Source organism: Coregonus lavaretus (assembly GCF_964263955.1).
Source record: "Coregonus lavaretus genome assembly, chromosome: 15".
Taxonomy (NCBI): Eukaryota; Metazoa; Chordata; class Actinopteri; order Salmoniformes; family Salmonidae; genus Coregonus; species Coregonus lavaretus.
This window is the reverse complement of record NC_140002.1, coordinates 7,328,837-7,350,455: the sequence shown is the minus strand read 5'-3', so window position 1 is coordinate 7,350,455 and position 21,619 is coordinate 7,328,837. Positions and strand designations below refer to the sequence as shown.

Here is a 21,619-nt window from a genome sequence, read left to right as displayed (position 1 = left end):
GGCTTAATCAGGGTTCGTCACCATCACAAATTAAACAATGGGAAGAGTCAAACCAAGTTAAGCAGCCCTGTGGTTCATTTAGACAGTAATTGGGTGGGAATTAGATAGGGCAATGCAGACCGAGGGACTCTAACAAACTGTAAAAGACTAGAGAGGTAGGGGCAGGAGGAGAGTAGAGGAGGAGAGGAGGAAGGAAGAACAAGAGAGGAGGCGAAGAGGCTATCCTCACAGATGCCAAGGTGGGAGAGCTTCATCATTAAACCACAGATCCAGATAACCCATCACCATTTAAATTCCCACAGCTCTTACAGTGCCTTGCAAAATATTCATCCCCCTTGGCATTTTTCCTATTTTGTTGCATTACAACCTGTAATTTAAATGGATTTATGTTTGGATTTCATGTAATGGACATGTTTGTTTCTCAAACTAGACACTCTAATGTATTTGTCTTCTTGCTCAGTTGTGCACCGGGGCCTCCCACTCCTCTTTCTATTCTGGTTAGAGCCAGTATGCGCTGTTCTGTGAAGGGAGTAGTACACAGCGTTGGAAGAGATCTTCAGTTTCTTGGCAATTTCTCGCATGGAATAGCCTTCATTTCTCAGAACAAGAATAGACTGACGAGTTTCAGAAGAAAGTTATTTGTTTCTGGCCATTTTGAGCCTGTAATCGAACCCACAATTGCTGATGCTCCAGATACTCAACTAGTCTCAAGAAGGCCAGTTATATTGCTTATTTAATCAGCACAACAGTTTTCAGCTGTGCTAACATAATTGCAAAATGGTTTTCTAATGATCAATTAGCCTTTTAAAATGATAAACTTGGATTAGCAAACACAACGTGCCATTGGAACACAGGACGGATGGTTGCTGATAATGGGCCTCTGTACGCCTATGTAGATATTCCATTAAAAATCAGCCGTTTCCAGCTACAATAGCCATTTACAACTTTAACAATGTCTACACTGTATTTCTGATCAATTTGATGTTATTTTAATGGACAAAAAAATTGCTTTTCTTTCGAAAACAAGGACATTTCTAAGTGACCCCAAACTTTTGAACGGTAGTGTACATATACACATACATACATATAAATACATATACATACATATATATACATATCCTTTAAAAAATATATATTTCCCTTTATTACTTTGCAACCCTACCACCCCTTCCCTAATTGGAGTAAACTAGTGAACAACAATGCTTAGGCCTCTACTTCCAGCTTATACATACTATATACATTTTATGGACACAGTCAATTTGACAATAATTCAATTTTGTTTGTTTTTACTGCTGAACTTCCTCTACCCTCAACCTCTCCGATCATTTTCATGATGTCCATCCGGTTTGCTTCTATATGCCATATATTTCTAACTGTGCCCTTTCACAAAAGCTCTCAACCTATAACCTATATACTTATTATGGACACAGGATGCTTTACATAATTTATCTTGTTGTTATTAGTTGTTGTTAGTTGTTATTAGTCCCATCCTTCAACTCCATTCACACACCTCCCATCTATCTCTTAACACCATCCATATTGGATTTCTATTTGCCATATATTTTTCAACTGTACTGTGATGTTTCACAAAAGTTCTGAACCTTTCTATTCACATTGTTTCTACAGATTGTAAATTGAAAATAAACATTTTTGCTAAAAGTATTATTATATTATTGATCGATTGACTATGACTTTTCAGATCACCCAGTAGTGCTATCTGCAGGGTTAGCTCCAGGTAAATATTGCAATCCTTCAGCCATTCCTGGACCTGTGTCCAAAAACAAGCTACAAATGGACAGTACCAAAACAAATGATCTAATGATTCTCTCTTCGCAGCAAAATCTGCAAAGCTGGGAAGATTGTATCACCGATATAAAGCAAGAATTTTGTATATTAATTTAAATTGAAAAATTCTATGTTTTGAATCCGGCGTTGTTTTGCGTATCAGTTAATAAACACTATGCCATGGAATCGGTACGTCAAAAAATATCTTCCCAACTATTTTGCAATCTATGTGGGACGGCTGTCAATCCTTTGGTCCTTAGATGAAACTGGTATACTTTCTTATTTATCACAATTTTCTTTAACCAATTATGTTCTTTAATGCAAGGCCGACAGACAAGTTCCTTACTTTTTCCCACTTCCACGTTCCTCTTCCATTTTTGCGGTAATGCTGCAATTATTTGGTTGTAATTTTGGATAGAGCAGACATTTCCATATGTTTTTGTTAGCTGCATGTGTGACATAACTCCACCAGTCCTACCTATGATATAATTTACGAAGATTATACCTGTTTTAAATTTTCTTTCAAAAAACATTGTTATTTTTTTATCAATTAGTATATTTGAGTTTAACCACAATATTTGTTGCATTTTTTGTCCTGTCGTTTCTGGAGGATTCAATTGAAATTGCAACCAACTTTCTATGGCTTGTTTTAGAAATAGTGATATTTGGGAGATGATTTCCTTTTCAAATAACTGAAAGTGAGAGGTTGTAATCTGAATAAAGGGAAAAAGGCCATTCTTGAACATTGGGTGAGACAATCTTACTAATTTGCTAGAGAACCAGTTTGGATTTAAGTATAACTTTTGTATGACTGAAGCTTTTAGTGATAGGTCTAATGCTTTAATATTTAATAATTTATGTCCTCCGAATTCATATTCATTATTAGCCCCATTTCATTTTGTCTGGCTTGCCGTTCCAAATAAAATGGAATATTTTTTTCTCATATAATTTAAAAAACTGTTCGCTAGGCGTAGGCAAGACCATAAGCAAATAGGTCAACTGGGATAATACTAAAGAGTTAATCAGGGTGATTTTTCCACAAATTGACAGGTATTTTCCTTTCCATGGTAGTAAGATCTTATCTATTTTTGCTAACTTTCTATTAACATTTATTGGAGTGAGATCATTTATTTCATTTGGGATATGTATTCCGAGTATATCCACATCACCATCAGACCATTTTATTGGTAAAATACATGGTAATGTAAAAATTGTATTTTTTTGTGATCCAATACGTAATATAGTACATTTATCATAATTTGGTTGTAATCCAGAGAGGTTAGAACATGTATCTAGATCCTCTATGAGGCTCTGGAGGGATTCAAGTTGTGGATTTAAAAGAAAACATGAATCATCAGCGTACAATGACACCTTTGTTTTTAAGCCTTGGATTTCTAATCCCTTGATATTATTGTTGGATCAGATTTTAATAGCTAACATTTTGATGGCCATAATAATAGATATGCCGACAAACTTGTTTCACTCCTCTTGACAGTTAAAAACTTTAGGAGAAATAGCCATTATTTACTATTTTACACCTAGGGTTACTATACATTATTTTAACCCATTTTATAAGAGATTCTCCAAAATTGAAATGCTCCAGGCATTTATATATAAACCCCAGTCATACTTTATCAAATGCCTTTTCAAAGTCTGCTATGAATAGCAGGCCTTGTTTCCCAGATCTTTCATTGTGTTCTATTGTTTCCAGTACTGTCTGATTAGAATGAATAATGTCCGACAATACCTTTTTAATTCTATGCGTTATACATTTTGCTAGAATATTTGCATCACAACACTGAAGTGTAACTGGATCTTTACATTTTCTACTTGTATCCTGTTTCAGTAATAATGAAATCCGACCTTCTTCTTGAGTGTCTGATAATCTACCATTTACATAGGAGTGGTTAAAACATTTGAATAACGGTCCTCTGCATATATCAAAAAAGGTTTGGTATACCTCGACTGGTATGCCATCCAATCTGGAGTTTTCCCGGACTTAAAGTCTTTAATTGCATCCAGAAATTCCTCCTCTGTAATTTCACCTTCACATGAGTCTTTCTGTATGGCTGTTAATTTTACATTATCAATAGAAAAAAAATCTCTACAATTAGCTTCAGTTAGAGGAGATGGAGGCGACTGAAATGAAAACATTTGCTTAAAGTACTTTGCCTCCTCCTTCAAAATATAATTTGGTGAATCATGGGTGACTCCTTCATTTGTAAATTCTTTTTGGTAGCATTTCTATGTTGAAGATAAAAAAAAAAATTTGTTGCATTTTTCCCCATATTCCATCCAGTTTGCTTTATTTTTTATAATATATTACACTTGATCTTTCTTTAATAAGTTTCTCCATTTCTTTTTGTTTTTCCTCTAATTTATTCTGAGCCTCTATGTTACAGTTTCTATTGCTATCTATCTGTTCTGTTAGACCTTCTATTTCCTTTGTTAGTATGGACTCTTTTGACTTAAATTGCTTTTGTTTTCGAGATGAGTACTGAATTGCATGGCCTCTAAAGGCACATTTAAAGGTGTCCCATACAATAAGGGGATTTGCTGTACCTATGTTATGTCAGAAAAAAATCAGTTATAAATTCCTCTGTCCTAGTTAAAAACAAGTTATCATCCAATAGGCTTTAATAAAATTTCCAATATCCTCGCCCACGTGGAATTTCAGTAAGAGTAATGTATATGCCAATTATTTGATGGTCCGACCGCATTCTGACCCCTATCAACACTTTTAAAAACGTTTGGTGCCAACGAGAATGACATAAGAAAGAAGTTGTCACACCCTGGCTCTGGGGACTCTATATGTTGAGCCAGGGTGTGTAGTTTCTATGTGTTTTGTTCTATGTTCACAGTCTAGTTCTTGTATTTCTATGTTGGCCAGAGTGGTTCCCAATCAGAGGCAACGAGTCTGTTTTCCCATAGTGTTTGTGGGATCTTGTTCCGTTTGGTTTGTTCCGTGTTGGTTGTTTAACCTAGGACGTCACGTTGTTCGTTTATTGTTTTGTTCTTGTTATCACTAAAGATAATAAAGTATGTTCGTTCATCACGCTGCGCCTTGGTCTACTCCGTTCAAAGTTCGTGACAGAAGTCAAGATGACTAGCTTGATTGAGTCTCTGCCATGTATATCTCACTAGGTCAGGATATTTAAGCCTCCATATATCTACTAGTTCTAATGTATCCATGACATTCACGATTTCCTTAAGAGCATGAGGGTGATAGTTTGTAGTGTGATTTCCTTTACGGTCCATTGAGCTATTTAAAACAGTATTAGAATCTCCCACCATAATAATAGAGTCTTGTATTGCTTGCAGGGTTGATAATTTATTATATACATTGTCAAAGAAGTGTGGATCATCAATATTTGGTCCGTAAAGGTTAATGAGCCATATCTGTTTATGGTCCAATAACATATTTAAAATAATCCTTCTACCTTGCGGATCTGTTTGGACAATTTGCACATTCGGATCGAAATTACTGTTAATTAATATCATCACCCCTTTTGAGTTTCTTTGCCCATGTGAGAAGTATATTTGCCCCCCCAGTCCTTTTTCCACGCAACTTCATCTAGAATTGTTGAATGAGTTTCCTGTAAACAATATATATTATATTCCTTCTCTTTGAGCCATGTAAATATTGTTCTTCTTTTGTTATTATCTGCTAATTACAATTAAAACTGGCTATACTAATTTCACCACATACCATAATGAGATACAAGTTTCATATCTATTTATCATTATATATGTTTGTAAATTTACCAATAATAAATACCAAAGTGATTGAGTGTCCATATAACTGTACCATGATATTTGCACTGCTACTAAGTAACCCTCCAATTGTTCTCCACTATTCCCCCCGCTAAAGCCCCTCCCCATCCCAAGTTGGGTTGTCATCCCAGTGATCGGCATACCACCCCTGTCCCCCCGGATCCCTAGGTCCCCGAGAAGCCAGGACCCATCCTTCGAAAACAGCACACAGTGCAACCCACAAAACAGAAGCAGGTCAACCGCCAAAAGCATTTCCAATGCTCTCACCTCAATATACAGTGGTGTGAAAAAGTGTTTGCCCCCTTCCTGATTTCTTAATTGTTTGCATGTTTGTCACACTTAAATGTTTCAGATCATCAAACAAATTTAAATATTAGTCAAAGATAACACAAGTAAACACAAAATGCAGTTTTGAAATGAAGGTTGTTATTATTAAGGGAAAACAAAATCCAAACCCACATGGCCCTGTGTGAAAAAGTGATTGCCCCCTACAACCTAATAACTGGTTGGGCCACCCTTAGCAGCAACAACTGCAGTGAAGCGTTTGCGATAACTTGCAATGAGTCTTTTACAGCGCTGTGGAGGAATTTTGGCCCACTCATCTTTGCAGAATTGTTGTAATTCAGCCACATTGGAGGGTTTTCGAGCATGAACTTGTCACGCCCTGACTCTAGGGACCTGTATTTGTTGAGTCAGGGTGTGTATTTTCTGTGTTGGGTTTGTCTGTGTTAGTTTCTAGATCGTTTAGATCTATGTTGGCCAGGGTGGTTCCCAATCAGAGGCAGCTGTAGCTCGTTGTCTCTGATTGGGGACCATACTTAGGTAGCCTGTTGGCACTAGTGGGTTGTGGGATCTTGTTCCGTGTGAGGTATGTTATTTGTCTACCTTGGACTTCACGTTTCGTTTGTTGTTTTGTCGTGTGTCCAGTACGTAAATAAATATGAATGCATATCACGCTGCGCCTTGGTCCTTCTCGTTCATGAACGATCGTGACAGAACTGCCTTTTTAAGGTCATGCCACAGCATCTCAATAGGATTCAGGTCAGGACTTTGATTAGGCCACTCCAAAGTCTTCATTTTGTTTTTCTTCAGCCATTCAGAGGTGGACTTGCTGGTGTATTTTGGATCATTGTCCTGCTGCAGAACCCAAGTTCGCTTCAGCTTGAGGTAACGAACTGATGGCCGGACAATCTCCTTCAGGATTTTTTGGTAGACAGCAGAATTCATGGTTCCATTTATCACAGCAAGGCTTCCAGGTCCTGAAGCAGCAAAACAGGCCCAGACCATCACACTACCATCACCATATTTTACTGTTGGTATGATGTTCTTTTTCTGAAATGCGGTGTTACTTTTACGCCAGATGTAATGGGACACACACCTTCCAAAAAGTTCAACTTTTGTCTCGTCAGTCCACAGAGTATTTTCCCAAAGGTCTTGGGGATCATCAAGATGTTTTCTGGCAAAAATGAGACAAGCCTTAATGTTCTTTTTGCTCAGCAGTGGTTTTCGTCTTGGAACGCTGCCATGCAGGCCATTTTTGCATTTCTGCAATCTCCCTCGGGAACTGATCATTCATGCCTATTTCCGTGCCAGCAAGTCTTTTACCTAGGCGTGTAACCATTACTTTATCCTTAAAGAAAGCAAATTTGACAATGATTGGATGCTCATATCTCTGTCCTCTTTGTCCGAAACGGTGTACACGTTCGAGTTGGATTTTTCTAGATTTTCTCTCATCGATCTAGTTTGTATGTCTAGTAAGGCTTCTCTCAGAAAGTTGTTCTCCTTTTTAAGTTCCTTAACATCCGTTTCTATCTTAGTGACTGTGCCTTTTAGCTTTTTTGTATCTTTCTCCGTTATCGCAGCTTTTCCGTCACTCATTTCAAGACTGGCCTTCAACTCTTTTACATCATTACTGACCAACTCTAGTATGCCCAGTTGGTCATTTATCGACTTCAACAGATTGCTTTCCACACTTACCAGTCCCAGTGGGGAAAAGCATAAATCATCTGTATCAGTCGAGGAGTTGCGTTTTCTCTTGGAGATTGATTCTCCTCGTTTATCCTCCGTCATGTTTGAGTGTTGCTTGTTGTTGTAATATTTGTCGATACATTTCTCTAGCCTTATGATTTGTTTTGTGTTATTATCCAGATTGAATGTTATTACCCACGAATATATGAAGTGCTAATATTTAGTCTAACTTACTGATATTTAATATTATGTTTTTATCTTGAGGTTGATTCGCACCGCTGTGTATTCAATACGCCATCTTTTGTCTTATTTCTTGTTTGTTTCACAATAAAAAATATTTTGCATCTTCAAAGTGGTAGGCATGTTGTGTAAATCAAATGATACAAACCACAAAAAAATCAATTTAAATTCCAGGTTGTAAGGCAGCAAAATAGGAAAAATGCCAAGGGGAGGTGAATACTTTCGCAAGCCACTGTACTTCTTCAAAGTCTTCACACATACTGTATGGATGGTGTTAAGAGATAGATGGGTGGTGTTGAATGGAGTTGAAGGATGGGACTAATAACAACTAACAACAACTAATAACAACAAGATAACTAATGTAAAGCATACTGTGTCCATAATAAGTATATAGGTTATAGGTTGAGAGCTTTTGTGAAAGAGCACAATTAGAAAGATATGGCATATGATGGACATCATGAAAATGATCGGAGAGGTTGAGGGTAGAGGAAGTTCATGAGTAAAAACAAACAAAATAGAATTATTGTAAAATTGACTGTGTCCATGAAATGTATATAGTATGTATAAGCTCGAAGTAGAGGCCTAAGCATTGTTGTTCACTAGTTTACTCCAATTAGGGAAGGGGTGGTGGGGTTGGAAAGTAATAAAAGGAAATATATGTAATAATAATTTTAAATATAATGCCATTTAGCAGACGCTTTTATCCAAAGCGACTTACAGTCATGTGTGCATACATTTTTACGTATGGGTTGTCCCGGGGATCGAACCCACTACCCTGGCGTTACAAGCGCCATGCTCTACCAATTGAGCTACAGAGGACCATGTAAAAAAGGATATGTATATACAGCTGTGGAAAAAATTAAGAGACCACTGCAAATTTTTCTTAAATCAGCATCTCTACATGTATGACAGCCATTCCATTCCAGTGTCTGTTGAATTCCAACACAGGCACACCTCATTCTACTGAATTAGGTACTGATTAGGTGATCACCTGAACCAAATCTTATTTAATGAGGAAAAGTATAAAAACCACTGCTGTGGTCATCACTATCCTCTTGCAGTAGGACCAGCTGGTAACAGCTAATAGTACTTCGAAAGTAATATTAATAAAAAAAATAACTATTGACCATGCCAAAAGAGTTGAAAAGGAAAGTTTTGAGTGAGGAAAAGAAGGGTTCAATTCTGGCTTTACTGGCAGAGGGATACAGTGAGCGTCAGGTTGCTTCCATCCTTAAAATGTAAAAGACGGCGGTTCATAAGAACAAGGTCAAGCAGCAGACATTGGGGACAACAAAGCAGCAGACATTGGGGACAACTCTCTACTGACCGGGATGACCGCCAACTCATTCGAATGTCACTCAACAACTGTAGGATGACATCAAGTGACCTACAAAAAGAATGGCAAACGGCAGCTGGGGTGAAGTGCACGGCGAGGACGGTTCGAAACAGGCTCCCAGGGGCAGGGCTGAAGTCGTGCAAAGCTAGAAAAATGCCCTTCATCAATGAGAAGCAAAGAAGAGCCAGGCTGAGGTTTGCAAAAGACCATAAGGATTGGACCGTAGAGGACTGGAGTAAGGTCATCTTCTCTGATGAGTCCAATTTTCAGCTTTGCCCAACACCTGGTCGTCTAATGGTTAGACGGAGACCTGGAGAGGCCTACAAGCCACAGCGTCTTGCACCCACTGTGAAATGTGGTGGAGGATCAGTGATGATCTGGGGGTGCTTCAGCAAGGCTGGAATCGGGCAGATTTGTCTTTGTGAAGGACGCATGAATCAAGCCACGTACAAGGTTGTCCTGGAAGAAAACTTGCTTCCTTTTGCTCTGACATTGTTCCCCAACTCTGAGGATTGGTTTCTCCAGCAGGACAATGCGTCATGCCACACAGCCAGGTCAATCAAGGTGTGGATGTAGGACCGCCAGATCAAGACCCTGTCATGGCCAGCCCAATCTCCAGACCTGAACCCCATTGAAAACTTCTGGAATGTGATCAAGAAGAAGATGGATGGTCACAAGCCATCAAACAAAGCCGAGCTGCTTGAATTAATGCTCCAGGAGTGGCATAAAGTCACCCAACATCAATGTGAAAGACTGGTGGAGATCATGCCAAGACGCATAAAAGCTGTGATTGAAAATCAGGGTTATTCCACCAAATATTGATTTCTGAACTCTTCCTAAGTTAAAACATTAGTATTGTGTTGATTAAAAATGAACATTAACTTATTTTCTTTGCATTATTCGAGGTCTGACAACACTGCATCTTTTTTGTTATTTTGACCAGTTGTCATTTTCTGCAAATAAATGCTCTAAATGACAATATTTTTATTTGGAATTTGGGAGAAATGTTGTCAGTAGTTTATAGAATAAAACAAAAATGTTATTTTTACCCAAACACATACCAATAAATAGTAAAACCGGAGAAACTGATAATTTTGCAGTGGTCTCTTAATTTTTTCCAGAGCTGTATATGTATGTATGTGTATATGTATGTATATATATATATATATATATATATATATATATATATATATATATATATATATATATATATATATTTGCAAGAAAATAAAACATGGGGGATTGGAAGTGATGCAGACAGTGACATTGATGGAAGTTACAATCTATCTGCAATATTAAAGCTGATCTACCCCCTAAAAAAATAAAATAAATAAATCAAATCTTCACACATTAATATAATTCGAAAAGGAATGCGAAGAGTGTTATTGCTACAAAACATCATGTTTCGTCACTTAATTTACAGCTCCCGTTTTTCTCCCCAGTGTAGGAGTTCTCAGTGAGCATTGAAAATACATCAGGGGCTGGGCGCTCCATTGCATGCAAATAACATACGTTTTCTCTGTGGCCTTCAATTAAACTCTGTGGGATTTTGGAGCGCTCCAGACATACAGACTCTCAGGTTCTACCTCAAAGAGTCATCTCTAATAATTAAAACTGTCGCTAAGGATCATTTCACTACTGACAGTTTTAAGTCACTATCAGATAGCCACGTCATAAATCTCAAAGAAATATGATTTCATTATGTCGAAGAACAATAAAGATTACTTAGCGTAGAGTTCATAAAATACAGGGCAGAAATCACTCAGCCATCAGAAACCTAATCAAAATTGTTAAATATAATAGCCTTTTGTAAAATGCCTCCACCTTATAGACTTGGTAATACACTTAGAAGTCCTCCAAATGGCTGCAGAAGTACTGCTGCTACACCGAGTTGTGATTTGCCCCATAAATTTCCTGATTTCCGAGTCCCTCCTCAGTCCATTCTGATCAAGCCCAGGAATTACGATCAAACCCCAGCATCCCTATAATCAAATCAAGGAGTAGGTACAGTACCTCTTCCGTACTTTGATTCGACTCAAAGTATGAAAGTCAAAGACAAAGGGAATTGTGCCAAAAGCGTAAGCTCTGTAGTTAGCGTGCCCTGAGATCCAGTTGAAGGGCTTAAGGAGGGCACATCATACTCTCTAGGGATTTGGAGAGCCTTACAGTGCCACTCTGAATAGCACTTTACTCTGACTGGGGAGAACTGGGAAGAACGTTGCAGTGTCTCTTTGGGCTGGAGATATTAACACAGAACACGCCAAGATTGCAGAGAGGAAAGGGGGGGAAATGACACAAAGAGATAGATGTTATTTTAACCCATAAGAGTCTAAGCTCTGTCAGCAAAGCTGTCATCAAGGCAAAGGGTGGCTATTTGAAGAATCTCAAAAATAAAATCTATTTTGATTTGTTTAACACCTTTTTGGTTACTACATGATTCCATATGTGTTATTTCATAGTTTTGATGTCTTCACTATTATTCTACAATGTAGAAAACAGTAAGAGTAAAGAAAAACCCTTGAATGAGTAAGTGTTCTAAAACTTTTGACCGGTAGTGTGTATATATTTTTTACATGTATTTAACCCCTTATTTTTGGCATAAACAGTCTCCATGTGAGGCCTGTGGGCATCCTAGAGCAAAACAATGAAACAATCAACATGTATGAGGTCGTGAGAGTCTCACCTTTCCATAGAGGGGTCATAATAGTTTGTAGGCCAAATCATTCAGACGCTACTGACGACTTTGTGAGAAGAGCGATTTTAGGGATGTCTCATGGTCTGAAATAACCGCTCTAGCTCTGTCACCTTTCACCGCAGATGCGGAAGTGCGATATCGGTGCATGTGGTGGATTGATGCAAAAAATAAACATATCTCTAGTTTAACCTGACGGATTTGGCCCAGCACATTCAGGTGTGGAAGGGAATGAAATTGTAAACCAGTTAGCCAAAAGAGCTTTGAAATGAGATATAATTGATATTAATGCTCCAGTGAGGCCAAATGTAAGATCAGAGCCATTTTGATAGATGTGTGGCAGAAGAGATGGAACTCTGAGCCTAAGAGTCTGATTAGGAAGGAAGAGGTGTTGTTTGCTTGAATGCGCTTAGGACATTGTACATTGAACTCGTCATTACATCTGGTTGGCAAGCATGTGAATGGTTTGTGTCTGGAGTATATGGTCGATGAAACGGTGGAGCATGTGTTGTTACATTGTTGTAAGTATGTTGAAGAGAGGTAAAGATTGAAGTGTAGGGTCATTGAGGTTGGACGGGGTTTGGGGGGTTTGGAAGGGATTTTGGGGGTGGGGGAGGGTCTATTAGAAGTTAGTAGGGCTCTTCTTTATTTTCTCAGAAGTACTGAGTTAGGTAGGAGGATTTAGAAATGTTGTAAACCGTGATTGACCACACACTCCAGCACAGTAGGTGGCGACATGCACCTTTAACGTTGGTTTGCGGACCGCCATTATATCATAGGAGAAGAAGAACTGACAGATATTTACTGGGATTTTTGTATTACGCTAATTAGATTTCAGCAGGGGCATGGACATCGACTCTAGGTGGTTTTTTAGGGGAGTAAAAAACTACCCAGCAAATTGGCTTTGATATTTAAGCAGCTTGTGTTGACTGTGAATTTCAATGCTATTCTACTTAACAAGGCTTAAAGGAGCTAACACTGACATTATTTACATACCTCAAAAGAAGATAAGATGACAATATCTCATTCAACAGGTTTGTAGGTTTGCAAGATATTTCATTATACCTTTTGAAATCATAAAAAGACCAGCATCATCATACAATCTCCATGTTGATTGGTTAATTATCTCTCTATATTGTGATATAAATATATAGGTAATTGAATTAATATGGAGGTCAATATAAACAAAATAGCCGGTGTAACTTGAGCCATCTGTGAGGTGTTCATAGAAGATACATGCATTAAATGCCAGGATGTCGGACTTATTTAAACTTTTCATCTAGTAGAATTCGCTGCACACTATTGAGAAAGAGAAACATCTTTCCAGACCCACTTGTGTTTGACAACAGCTGATAATCAGCTGATAATTATAGTAGATAAGAGGACGGGCTGTAGCAAAATGAACTAATGGCGGGAAACAACGTGATTAGATGACACATTCTCAGTATGGGTGAGCCTAGTATATTGATTTGTTGCTTACTGCATGCATTTATACTAAACATTATATAATAAATTGTATGTAGTATGATTAGTACACAGTATGTAATTTTTGTAAGTAGTAGGCAAGACAGATTTCAGACACAGCCAGGTTATGATTAGATATGCATTGACTAACACTGCCTCGTCTCCTGGGTGACATGAACACAGTGTTTTCAGTCTGAACAGTGGCATTACCCGGCAAAGACACTTTTTACCTTTATCTTGAACTGTAATGCCTGGCATTGACACACACCCTGCTTTATGAGGTGGGAAAATAAACGACTGCCTTGAATTCCTATGATGTGTCCTATTCTCCCAGCTTCTCTGCCTGACGGAGTTCTGACAATAAGTTATTGAGATGGGGATCTCATCCGGGCAGCAAGGTCCTCAGAAGCACTTTGTCACTCTGCAAAGGACAAAGTATATTTGCATACCTCAGGGGAAGCGGAAATATTAATAAGATGCTGTCAAGTTGGGTTATATGACTCAGTAAACACATTCTCTGCACAATGCCTGCATATTCTTTTGGTGTCAGAGACACAATGCTATTGAAACAGTAAGATGGAGTTTTTCTTTGCTGAATGTGTTCATTCATATGTTTTGACTGAGACTGATGCCGCTTTTGATCTTATTTACAAGTTGTGTTTCCTGGGGAATACTGTATATCTCAAATGTATTTCTGAGAAAGTTGTTGCATAGTTTAGCTAGAGAGCTTTCTGCATCTATTTAAGTCAAACTCTAAACTCCATATGTGACAAATATGGAAATGCCAGACCTTCAAGTACAGATGGAATCTTTGCCACCATCTGTAGATTGCAGCTCTAGACAGAGCAGGCAGGTGTATGAAAGGTATGACAAAGACTTTGCGAATGTTACACTTTGCAAAGAGTGTGCAGGATTTATTTAAATTTAAATGTATTACACTTTGCAAAGACAAAGAGAGTGACTTTGCCTAGCACTCCCACTCAGAGAAATCCACACGGAGTAGGTAATTTTGTTCATAGGAGACAGACAGACCAGCCTCAGGCTGATGGCTTAAGGCTTAGTGAGTGAGCATCACAAACTCAAAACCACTGAATCGTGCTCATGTGAGGTGAAAATTAGTTAAATGAGCAAAGAATAGAATTTGAACGGTTCTAATATGGTATTTGTATTTCCTACATCATTTTCCTAAATATGACAAGCAATTACCAGTGTGCTCATTTTGGCAGTCTGGGGGGACACGGGCCTGCCAGGATTCACTCTTTGAAGATGTGCTTTTAAAATTCAATACGCAATTTGTGCTTCTCTAAGACAAGCCGTAGCATAAAAGCACCCTGGTGCATTTGACAGACGGTCTAATCTTAACAAACTATGCCGATATTCTACTGAGATTCGTCCTAAAATAACAACATAACATAACAGAAAATAACACCATCGTTGTGTTGGATCCTTGCTATGGTACTTAATTTGCATAGTCGAGAGCTTGGGACTATAAGGTTATATCTGCAAAAAGATGATTCTGAGATAATTGGCGTTAACGTTCGGAACCCCCATTGGTTTGAATGGTGTCAGCAATTTTTTTATTATATTCTTTTGAACATAACAATATTCATTGGGTTATTTAGAGTACTATATACAGTGGGGGAAAAAAGTATTTAGTCAGCCACCAATTGTGCAAGTTCTCCCACTTAAAAAGATGAGAGAGGCCTGTAATTTTCATCATAGGTACACGTCAACTATGACAGACAAAATGAGGAAAACAAATCCAGAAAATCACATTGTAGGATTTTTTATGAATTTATTTGCAAATTATGGTGGAAAATAAGTATTTGGTCAATAACAAAAGTTTCTCAATACTTTGTTATATACCCTTTGTTGGCAATGACACAGGTCAAACGTTTTCTGTATGTCTTCACAAGGTTTTCACACACTGTTGCTGGTATTTTGGCCCATTCCTCCATGCAGATCTCCTCTAGAGCAGTGATGTTTTGAGGCTGTCGCTGGGCAACACGGACTTTCAACTCCCTCCAAAGATTTTCTATGGGGTTGAGATCTGGAGACTGGCTAGGCCACTCCAGGACCTTGAAATGCTTCTTACGAAGCCACTCCTTCGTTGCCCGGGCGGTGTGTTTGGGATCATTGTCATGCTGAAAGACCAAGACACATTTCATCTTCAATGCCCTTGCTGATGGAAGGAGGTTTTCACTCAAAATCTCACGATACATGGCCCCATTCATTCTTTCCTTTACACGGATCAGTCGTCCTGGTCCCTTTGAAGAAAAACAGCCCCAAAGCATGATGTTTCCACCCCCATGCTTCACAGTAGGTATGGTGTTCTTTGGATGCAACTCAGCATTCTTTGTCCTCCAAACACGACGAGTTGAGTTTTTACCAAAAAGTTCTATTTTGGTTTCATCTGACCATATGACATTCTCCCAATCCTCTTCTGGATCATCCAAATGCACTCTAGCAAACTTCAGACGGGCCTGGACATGTACTGGCTTAAGCAGGGGGACACGTCTCGCACTGCAGGATTTGAGTCCCTGGCGGCATAGTGTGTTACTGATGGTAGGCTTTGTTACTTTGGTCCCAGCTCTCTGCAGGTCATTCACTAGGTCCCCCCGTGTGGTTCTGGGATTTTTGCTCACCGTTTTTGTGATCATTTTGACCCCACGGGGTGAGATCTTGCATGGAGCCCCAGATCGAGGGAGATTATCAGTGGTCTTGTATGTCTTCCATTTCCTAATAATTGCTCCCACAGTTGATTTCTTCAAACCAAGCTGCTTACCTATTGCAGATTCAGTCTTCCCAGCCTGGTGCAGGTCTACAATTTTGTTTCTGGTGTCCTTTGACAGCTCTTTGGTCTTGGCCATAGTGGAGTTTGGAGTGTGACTGTTTGAGGTTGTGGACAGGTGTATTTTATACTGATAACAAGTTCAAACAGGTGCCATTAATACAGGTAACGAGTGGAGGACAGAGGAGCCTCTTAAAGAAGAAGTTACAGGTCTGTGAGAGCCAGAAATCTTGCTTGTTTGTAGGTGACCAAATACTTATTTTCCACCATAATTTGCAAATAAATTCATTAAAAATCCTACAATGTGATTTTCTGGATTATTTTTCTCAATTTGTCTGTCATAGTTGACGTGTACCTATGATGAAAATTACAGGCCTCTCTCATCTTTTTAAGTGGGAGAAACTGCACAATTGGTGGCTGACTAAATACTTTTTTCCCCCACTCTACATATGTGATAAACAAAACGTACAGTCAAAAACACAATAGAAAAATTGAAAATCTATATACAGTGTGTGCAAATGTAGTAAGTTATGGAGGTAAGGCAATAAATAGGCCATAGTGCAAAATAATTACAATTTAGTATTAACACTGGAATGATAGATGTGCAGAAGATGATGTGCAAATAGAGATACTGGGGTGCAAATGAGCAAAATAAATAACAATATGGGGATGGGGTAGTTGGGTGGGCTAATTACAGATGGGCTGTGTACAGGTGCAGTGATCGGTAAGCTGCTTTGACAACTGATGCTTAAAGTTAGTGCGGGAGATAAGAGCCTCCAGCTTCAGAGATTTTTGCAGTTCGTTCCAGTCATTGGCAGCAGAGAACTGGAAGGAATGGCGGCCAAAGGAGGTGTTGGCTTTGGGGATGACCAGTGAGATAAACCTGCTGGAGCGCATACTACGGGTGGGTGTTGCTATGTTAACCAATGAGCTAAGATAAGGCGGGGATTTGCCTAGCAGTGATTTATAGATGACCTGGAGCCAATCGGTTTGGCGACGAATATGTAGTGAGGGCCAGCCAACGAGAGTGTACAGGTCACAATGGTGGGTAGTATATGGGGCTTTGGTGACAAAACGGATGGCACTGTGATAAACTACATCCAATTTGCTGAGTAGAGTGTTAGAGGCTATTTTGTAAATGACATCGCCGAAGTCAAGGATCGGTAGGATAGTCAGTTTTACGAGGGCATGTTTGGCAGCATGAGTGAAGGAGGCTTTGTTGTGAAATAGGAAGCCAATTCTCGATTTAACTTTGGATTTGAGATGCTTAATGTGAGTCTGGAAGGAGAGTTTACGGTCTAACCAGACACCTATGTATTTGTAGTTGTCCACATATTCTAAGTCAGACCCGCCGAGAGTAGTGATTCTAGTAGGGGGGTGGGCGGGTGCAAGCAGCGTTCGATTGAAGAGCATGCATTTAGTTTTACTAGCGTTTAAGAGAAGTTGGAGGCTACGGAAGGAGTGTTGTATGGCATTGAAGCTCGTTTGGAAGTTTGTTAACACAGTGTCCAATGAAGGGCCAGATGTATACAAAATGGTGTCGTCTGTGTAGAGGTGGATTTGAGAGTCACCAGCAGCAAGAGCGACATCATTGATACACACAGAGAATAGAGTCGGCCCGAGAATTGAACCCTGTGCCACCCCCATAGAGACTGCCAGAGGTTAAGACAACAGGCCCTCCGATTTGACACATTGAACTCTATCTGAGAAGTAGTTGGTGAACCAGGCGAGGCAGTCATTTGAGAAACCAAGGCTATTTAGTCTGCCAATAAGATTGCGGTGATTGACAGAGTCGAAAGCCTTGGCCATGTCGATGAAGACGGCTGCACAGTACTGTCTTTTATCGATCGTGGTTATAATATCGTTTAGGACCTTGAGTGTGGCTGAGGTGCACCCATGACCAGCTCGGAAACCAGATTGCATAGCGGATAAGGTACGGTGGGATTCGAAATGGTCGGTGATCTGTTTGTTCACTTGGCTTTCAAATACTTTCGAAAGGCAGGGCAGGATGGATATAGGTCTGTAACCGTTTGGATCAGTGTGTCACCCCTTTGAAGAGGGGGATGATCGCGGCAGCTTTCCAATCTCTGGGGATCTCAGACGATACAAAAGAGTGGTTGAACAGGCTTGTAATAGGGGTTGCGACAATTTCGGCGGCTAATTTTAGAAAGAAAGGGTCCAAGAAAGGGGCGGGGGGGGGGGTGCATGGGCAAGTTGCAGTGGAGGGTGCAGAGCTGGTGGCCGGGGTAGGGGTAGCTAGGTGGAAAGCATGGCCAGCCGTAGCAAAATGCTTGTTGAAATTCTCGATTATTGTATATTTGTCGGTGGTGACAGTGTTTCCTAGCCTCAGTGCAGTGGGCAGCTGGGAGGAGGTGCTCTTATTCTCCATGGACTTTACAGTATCCCAAAACGTTTTGGAGTTAGTGCTACAGGATGCACATTTCTGTTTGGATTAGCTAGCCTTTACTTTCTTAACTGATTGTGTATATTGGTTCCTGACTTCCCTGAAAAGTTGCATATCGCGGGGGCTGTTCGATGCTAATGCAGTACGCCACAGGATGTTTTTGTGCTGGTCAAGGGCAGTCAAGTCTTAGTTCTGCATTTTTTGAATGGGGCATGCTTATTTAAGATGGAGAGGAAAGTACTTTTAAAGAACAACCAGGCATCCTCTACTACGGAATGAGGTAAATATCCATCCAGGATACCCGGGCCAGGTCAATAAAAAAGGACTGCTAGCTAAAGTGTTTTAGGGAGCGTTTGACAGTGATGAGGGGAGGTCGTTTGACCGCGGACCCATTACGGATGCAGGCAATGAGGCAGTGATCGCTGAGATCCTGGTTGAAGAAAGCGGAGGTGTATTTAGAGGGTAAATTAGTCAGGATGATATCTATGAGGGTGTCATGTTTACGGATTTAGGGTTGTACCTGGTAGGTTCCTTGATAATTTGTGTGAGATTGAGGGCATCTAGTTTAGATTGTAGGACGGCCGGGGTGTTAAGCATATCCCAGTTTAGGTCACCAAGCAGTACGAACTCTGTGGATAGATGGGGGGCAAGCAATTCACATATGGTGTCCAGGGCACAACTGGGGGCTGAGGGGGGTCTGCAGCAAGCGGCAACAGTGAGAGACTTATTTCTGGAAAGGTGGATTTTTAGAAGTAGAAGCTCCAACTGTTTGGGCACAGACCTGGATAGTATAATAGAGCTCTGCAGGCTATCTCTACCGTAGATTGGAACTCCGCCCCCTTTGGCAGTTCTATCTAGACGGAAAATGTTGTAGTTGGGGATGGACATTTCTGAATTTTTGGTGGCCTTCCTAAGCCAGGTTTCAGACACTGCTAGAACATCAGTGTTGGCGGAGTGTGCTAACGCAGTGAATATCTCAAACTTAGGGAGGAGGCTTCTGATGTTAACATGCAAGAAACCAAGGCTTTTACAGTTGCAGAAGTCAACAAATGATAGCGCCTGGGGAGTAGGAGTGATACTGGGGGCTACAGGGCCTGAGTTAACCTCTACATCACCAGAGGAACAGAGGAGGAATAGAATAAGGATACGGCTAAAGGCTTTAAGAACTGGTCTTCTAATGTGTTGGGTACAGAGAATAAAAGGGGCAGATTTCCGGGCGTTGTAGAATAGATTCAGGGCATTATGTGCAGACAAGGATATGGAAGGATATGAGTACAGTGGAGGTAAACCTAAGCATTGGGTAACGATGAAAGAGATAGCATCAATGGAGGCACCGATTGAGCCGGTCTCCGCGTGTATGGGAGGGTGGGACAAAGGAGCTATCTGAGGCAGGTTGAGTGGGACTGGGGGCTCTACAGTGAAATAGTACAATAAGAACTAACCGAAACAACAATAGGCAAGGCATATTGACATGGGAGAGAGGCATAAAGCAATCACAGGTGTTATTCGAGAGAGCTAAGACAACAGCTGGTAATGGCAACGAAAGTTTGGACTGAGGCTAAACAGATAGACAGAATGGGGTACCGTATAAAGGAACAGTCCAGCAGGCATCAGCTGTATAGCTGAGTGATCATAAGGTCCAGTGAACAGCAATAGGTGAGTCCGGGAGCAGTTCAGTGGCTGCTACGGCTGTTGATTGTGTGTGCTAGCGGGCTGGGGCTAGCAGATGGATCTTCGTGGTCATCGCAACGAGAAGCCTGTTGAAACCACATCAGACGATTACGTCGGCAGACCAGTCGTGATGCACCGGCGGGGCTCTGTGTCAACACTAGGAGGTCCCGTCCGGTTGACAGAGAGGTAGATAGCCGGGAGATGGGCCTGGCTAGAGGCTAGCTCAAGGCTAACTGGTGCTTTCTTCGGGACAGTGGTGATTAGCCAACAACAACAACAGCCATTCGGTTGCAGCTAGCTAGTTGCGATGATCCGGTGTTAAGGTCCAGTGATTCAGTGATTCCGGCAGAAAATCCGATATGCTCTGGGTCGATAGAGCGCTGTGCAGACTGTGCAGACTGGCCGATAATTGTCCAGGCTAGAGCTGGCTGGTAGGTAGTGCAGGCCACGGACAATGGTGAATGACTAAAAAGACCGCTAACGGTGGCTAATAGCAAGTAGCTAGTTAGCTAGTTAGCTAGCTAGCTGGCTAGTTTCAGCCGGAGGTTCTAGATAAAAAGGTATAAAGAAATAATAGAATCCGTTCCACATTGGGTGAGGTGGTTGCAGGAAAGTATATTTAGTTAAAGGATGGAAAGTGAGATTGAGAAATAAATACGAAAAAGACAAAGAACAGAAAAACTGGCTATTTACACGAGGACACTACCGATTACACGACCGCACTGCTACACAATTGCTTATATGTGAATAAAAAGTAGAAGGAAAATAAATGTGTAGGTACAGCAACACAAAGTTACGAGCATTTCTTTAATTTCTTTGTTCGTCGAACATCTCATTCCAAAATCATGGGCATTAATATGGAGTTGGTCCCCTCTTTGCTGCTATAACAGCCTCCACTCTTCTGGGAAGGCTTTCCACTAGATGTTGGAACATTGCTGCGGGGACTTGCTTCCATTCAGCCACAAGAGCATTAGTGAGGTCGGGCACTGATGTTGGGCAATTAGGCCTGGCTCGAAGTCGGTGTTCCAATTCATCCCGAAGGTGTTCGATGGGGTTGAGGTCAGAGCTCTGTGCAGGCCAGTCAAGTTAATTGCTCCTGTAAGTCGCTCTGGATAAGAGCGTCTGCTAAATGACTAAAAATACAAAAAAAAAGTTATTCCACACCAATCTCGACAAACAATTTCTCTATGGACCTCACTTTGTGCATGGGGGCATTGTCATGCTGAAACAGGAAAGGGCCTTCCCAAACTGTTGCCACAAAGTTGGAAGCACAGAACCGTCTAGAATGTCATTGTATGCTGTAGCGTTAAGATTTCCCTTCGCTGGAACTAAGGGGCCTAGCCCGAACCATGAAAAACAGCCCCAGACCATTATTCCTCCTCCACAAAACGTTATAGTTGGCACTATGCATTCGTGCAGGTAGCGTTCCCCTGGCATCAGCCAAACCCAGATCGTCCGTCGGACTGCCAGATTGTGAAGAGTGATTCATCACTC

At 40.5% G+C, this 21,619-nt stretch overlaps 1 protein-coding gene across 1 annotated transcript in view; it reads left to right on the top strand.

The window, feature by feature from the left end:
• Window positions 1-21,619, top strand: part of LOC311143186 (follistatin-related protein 4-like) — a 226,075-nt gene that overhangs the window by 17,922 nt on the left and 186,534 nt on the right. The window lies entirely within an intron of this gene.